This window comes from Toxorhynchites rutilus, chromosome 3 (genome assembly GCF_029784135.1).
Source record: "Toxorhynchites rutilus septentrionalis strain SRP chromosome 3, ASM2978413v1, whole genome shotgun sequence".
Lineage (NCBI taxonomy): Eukaryota > Metazoa > Arthropoda > Insecta > Diptera > Culicidae > Toxorhynchites > Toxorhynchites rutilus.
In genome coordinates, this window is record NC_073746.1 from 287,654,135 (window position 1) to 287,660,134 (window position 6,000).

Here is a 6,000-nt window from a genome sequence, read left to right on the forward strand (position 1 = left end):
CGAATATGTACCAATTTTTACAAAATTTCGTATCAATGAGTGTTTTGCGGGGAGTGTTATTTCGTTACTTCAATCTGAAGAAAAAAGCTGCGAAAAGTCATCGCATTTCGGTGGAAGTTTATGGTGACCATGCTCCAATCGGTAATATTGACTTGGAAGACGAATAACGTTCCGGATCGCCAAAAAAGTTTAAAGATGAAGAATTGGAGGCTTTACTCGATCAAGATCTGTCACAAACACAACAAGAACTTGCTGATACACTTGGAGTAACTCAGCAAACCATATCCGATCTATTAAAAGCAATGGGAATGATCCGAAAGGTAGGACATTGGGTGCCATATGAATTGAAGCCACGAGACGTCGAACGCCGTTTTTCACGTGCGAACAACTACCGACAACTAGCGATCTCTACCGACGACAATTGATACGTTTGAGCTATGCACTGAAGGAAAAACGGCCACAATACGAGCAAAAACACGATAAAGTTATGTGCTGTACGACAATGATCGGTCGCATGTCGCGAAACCGGTCAAAACATACTTGGAAACGCCGAAATGGGAGGTCCTATCCCACCCGCCGTATTTTCCAGACATTGCTCCGTCCGATTACTGCCTTTTTTCGATCGATGCAACATGGCCTGGTTGACCAGCACTTCTCCAATTTTGATGAAGACAAACCATTGCCAGAAAAATGGGAAAAAGTTGTGATTAGCGATGGGCAATATTTTGAATATTAAATTTGAAACCATTTTTGCAGAATGAAGCATTAATTTTTGAAAAAAAAACGAAGAAACTTACCGGTACTCCTATTAAATAAAAAATGAGAATTTTTACAATCACATATAACATTTTTTTTTCATCGATTTCAGTATTTTTTTAACATAATGTATTTTCTTCAAAAAAATGTCAGTGAATGTTTGAGTAAGGGCCGTGGTCTGCTGTTCGACGCAACTTTGTCGCGATGCTCTCACAAGAACGTTGTACGGCACTTACGTCCATTTTCCGGCTACAATTCCGGATTCTTGTAGTCAGTTGCTTCGTGTCCTTGGCCCTCCAATTGTTTTTATACACTAGGGCACTGAGTGAGTCAAAGAAATCCTCTATTGGGCGGCACTGGGGCTAGTTTGTTGGGTTACGATCTTTCGACGTACTTCCCATCCGCGTGATGCTCGTTCAGGAACGGCAGCAGGATTTTATCGAGGCACGCTTCTCGATAGATTTGTTGGTTGATTGCCAGACCGCTCGGCTTAAACCAAGGCTTTGAAAAGCCCCGGTCGGAAATGGCGATGTACAACATAACCTTTTTTTTTAAACTTGTGCTTGAACTTATATTTCACTTCAGGCGGTGTGGATGACTTGTCGCTGGAGTAGTAATTATTATTTCCTGGAATATGCGTTTTGGACAGCGGAAAATAGCTTTCGTCGTCCAGAACGAAAGACGTCCCGCGGTATTTTTTGGTCATCCACCGACACTGTGATTTAACCGTCTCAATCTGCTCCTCCGTGTACTCCGGCGACCTCGTCTTCTTCCTGCAGACGATTCCTTTCATCTTGAGGGTCCGATGGATCAATACGTGGGAGCAGCCATATTTCCGACCGGCGTCACGCAGGCTGGTTGCGTCCTTGTTGTCAAACAGCTTCTTTAACGATGTCTTCCTCTTCTTCGTCATTATCGTCACCGGACGACCACTTCCGACCTTCCGCTCTACGTTCAGGGAACCCAGGATACGATATACCGTACTGACAGGTACATTTACTTCCTTAAAATGTGCCACCGTGAACATTTTTCCTTGCGAGAAATGCGTTTCGTAGAACCGTACAATGCGTTCGCGGAGTACGTGTTGTTTCGACGCCATCTTTGCTTTGAATAAATTCAAACTAGCAAAACCAAACACGCCTACTGTTTCTAGGGAGCCCAAAGAGCAATTTTCTTGGAGAAAGAAAATTTTAAGCTCTTTATTTAAGTTACTGAAAGGTATTGAAAAAATTCTCATTTTTTATTTAACACCCGTTACATTGTCGGTAACATAGAAGTTTCTTCTTGGCTAGTTTGTTTCCTATTTCTCAGTCTTTATACTGTCGTCGTTAGTTGCATCAGTAGATCTTATTAATATGTTAACGGAACGATTAACAGAAATTGAGTTTTCATCCCCTTATTTCTTTTCATTCATTGATTTATGAGTCGAACTTTCAATAATATATTGAGTAAAGTTATTCGGCGATGTTGATGGTATTTACATAGCGCTGGTATTCACATAGCCCTCATAAGCATATGAAATGTAGTAAGAATACTCAGCTTCGTTTAAATGTAACTGACAAACTATGTCATGCTGCGGAAATATTATGACTAAAGTCGATAATCCCATTCACCCGATGACTACTCATCGTATTCGTAAACTTATACATGGCACAGAATTGGCGACTTTCTCTTTTTTTATCATGACAAATACCGTTCTGAGTTAGCAGATCAGCATTTCAAGTGATTTTTTATATGATTCATATAAGTTACCTGAAAGAATCGAGACCTCTGATCTCAATAGCTATCAGCTAGCCAGCATTAAGACGTAAGCAACGATAGCTTATCAAACAAGATTCAAATACTGTTCAAAATGACTCAACATTACTCACACATGAATACCTTTTAGTAGTTTTAAATAACAGTGTGTAATAAACGGATGCAACTTCCACTTGCCCACATACTTCGTACTGGATACAAAATAAACTTTGCACCTCCCAACCGGAACAATCTCGACCGGCAGGCTCCCTTCATCAATGTACAATGTAGTGCATCCTCTTTTGCGCGGCACGAAGGAATGCCACGCCGAGGGCATAACCCATTAACAGTTTGTACGAACTCATAATGAGTGAGTGTAATTTTCAACCGCACGCTAGGTGAATCTCAATCAGGTGCATTTCTTCGCGGCCCCACCCACCAAGAACGAAACTATCCGTTGCTGCCGAGGTGGTTACTGGAACCACTTCATAATCATTATAAAACAGAAGCATTCCAAACACTTTCTCGGTAATGATATATATTGTCGATGACGGTGTAATTAGGTATGATGTACTGCTGGCTGCCGCTGGCAATCGCACTTGGGAAGTAGTGTCACGTCTTAGCGTGCACGCGTCCTTCCAGCTTCATGTGATGGGTCTTCCGGCTGCCTCGGGCCAGTGGCATGGCTGTTTCTGGGCCGGGTGTGATAAAGAATGTGCAAGAACTCCAGGCGCGGAAGATGCTTTATCCTCGCGTACCACACTTGTAGGGCTCTCTTGCCTCCACGGTGGTTTTTGAGGAAATACGTGCGGTAAAAACTATCTTCTGCAGCTTCATATACCGATACACACACACATGTACAGTTCTTCCGCAATCTGCGCAACTTGGAGGATGAAGTGTTACACTACTTCGCAGTAGTGCGAAACTAATTTGTTGCCATCGCCCGGCGACGTGTTTTGGGTACCTTGTTAGTTGTTAGTTGGATGATAAAAGCAAACAGTGAGCATTTGATAATGCATACATTTTTAAGTATTTCATAAAGCAATTCCACGCCGAATCAGCACTGCACCCGACCCTCTTCGATTTTTTTAAACTTGGTACTGAGTAATTCCAAATGAAATCGATAAATGACAAAACATGAGTATTTTTGATTCGAATGAAAATGTATATTCCGTTTGGGTTAGAGGAAATATGAGTTTTCCACAGCAATTGGGAATTTTTTGTCTCAAGCGTAACTTTTGAAAAGGGCGTATCGATTTTAGTAAGAGAAATCTTTGATAATTTATATCTCAAAAACTATGAGTCGTACCGAAATAGTGTCTTAGAAAGAGTTATAGAGTATTGATGGTTGAATATGAAAAAATGTACACTGAGAAAAAAAATTAGTCCTTTTTTTTTATTTGCAAAATAAAAATTCAATTGCAAATATCCAAAATACATATTTTTAATTTTTTTTTTCATACAAAATAGAAGTCATTCAGAAAATTTAAAAAATGGACCCAATATGGTAAAACCATTTTTGACAAACTTTGTGGAACATCGAATTTTTAGGAATTTTCGAAACTTCGAATTTTTGTATGTTAGCAATCATTCTTAGCCACAAATTATGAATTCTGGTGTGATTTAAAACAAAAAAGGTTATTATCAATCTTCTTCTAAATGCAACCATTCTCGAGATATTTAAAAAAATATTTCTAATTTATAATCTTTTTATAGTAAATAATATCTTTTAATATATTTGTCGAGGGTCTTCGTAGCCACTTGGTTAAGCGATCGATCGTGAGTTCAAACTCAGGGCCTTCAATTGACCATCTTTGTGTTGTTATAGAATAACTACGTCCACGCAACCATCATCAGCAATGGAAATCGATCCACGGTCGAAATAAGATCGATTCATCCATACAACTGCTCTGCTCTGCAAGACACATCGGGCTGATGTTCTATAAATAACTCAACAATGATCAATATCAACTGTCTCCGCTGTCCGGTCTGCTGAACAATGGATGAACAAAAAGAATACCCTTACGCCTAAATGGCTACTACTGTGTAATGTAATGGAACAGAAAACTTAACGCCTAAATGGCTACTACTAACTACCGTGTAATTTACAATTTATAGAAACATAAACATATGTACATGTACACGATTAAAACCCGGCTCTGTTACAGGTAAAATGCTAATGAGCCTAATAAATAAATAAATAAAAAAAATATATATTTGTCGTGTTATACCGTCATGTTCATGAAATTTTATGAATTTTCTTATAATTTCCAACGAATTTATTTATTGATTGTAGTTTGTATTAAGATAAAAAATATTTTTTAGTTTCGCTACGTTTTGTATTAACCCACATGTCTTCGAATGTTTCGTAACGTAATTCCTAAACATATGTCCTTACCATAACGATGTATTTGGAAAAGTTTTTGGAAATTATAAGCGAATTCATAAAATCTCATGAACATGATGGTATAACATGACAAATATATTTAAAGGGCCTATTTATTATTGAAAAGACAATAAATTACAAATATTTTTTTAAATATCTCGAGAATTGCTACATTTAGAAGGAGATTGATAATAACCTTTTTTGTTTTAAATCACATCAGGATTCATAATTTGTGATTAAAAATGATTGTTAACATACAAAAATTCGAAGTTTCGAAAATTCCTAAAAATTCGATGTTCCACAAATTTCGTCAAAAATAGTTTTACCATCTTGGGCCCATTTTTTAAATTTTCTGCATGACTTCTATTTTGTATGAAACAATTTAAAAAAATTTAAAAAATATGTATTTTGGATATTGCAAATTGAATTTTTATTTTGTAAATAAAAAAAAGAGTGCTAATTTTTTTTCACAGTGTACATTTTTTTCATATTCAACCTTCAATACTCTATAACTCTTCCTAAGATACTTTTTCGGTACGACTCATAGTTTTTGAGATTAAATTATCAAAGATTTCTCTTACTAAAATCGATACGCCCTTTTCAAAAGTTACGCTTGAGTCAAAAAATTCCCAATTGCTGTGAAAAACTCATATTTCCTCCAACCCAAACGGAATACACACTTTCATTGGAATCAAAAATACATGTTTTTTAAATCTGCATTTTTAGGACGATTTCATTTGGAATTGCTGTACTTATGGTGGAAGCTACCTAAAATCCCAATTTACATTATCATATGACCAATTCAAACTAAGACTGGTTTTTTTAAAAGGCTGTTTTAAAAACCATTGATCATTCTTTCAATAATCATAACTGAAAATCCAGATGCCTGCTTAAAATATGTTGTTTGTCAAAGTTGTTGGAAAATTAATAAACTATTTAGGAAAAATAGCATTTTATATGCACTGTTCAAAAATATTACTCAAAAATTCAATTTAATAATAAAACTTTGTTCACGAGAAGAATCCAACAAACAACAATTAGCTGTTATTAAAGCGAATAACAGTGGAATTGAATTTTTGATAAAACGGTATGCTGAACTATGCGTCGTATAAAAAAATATT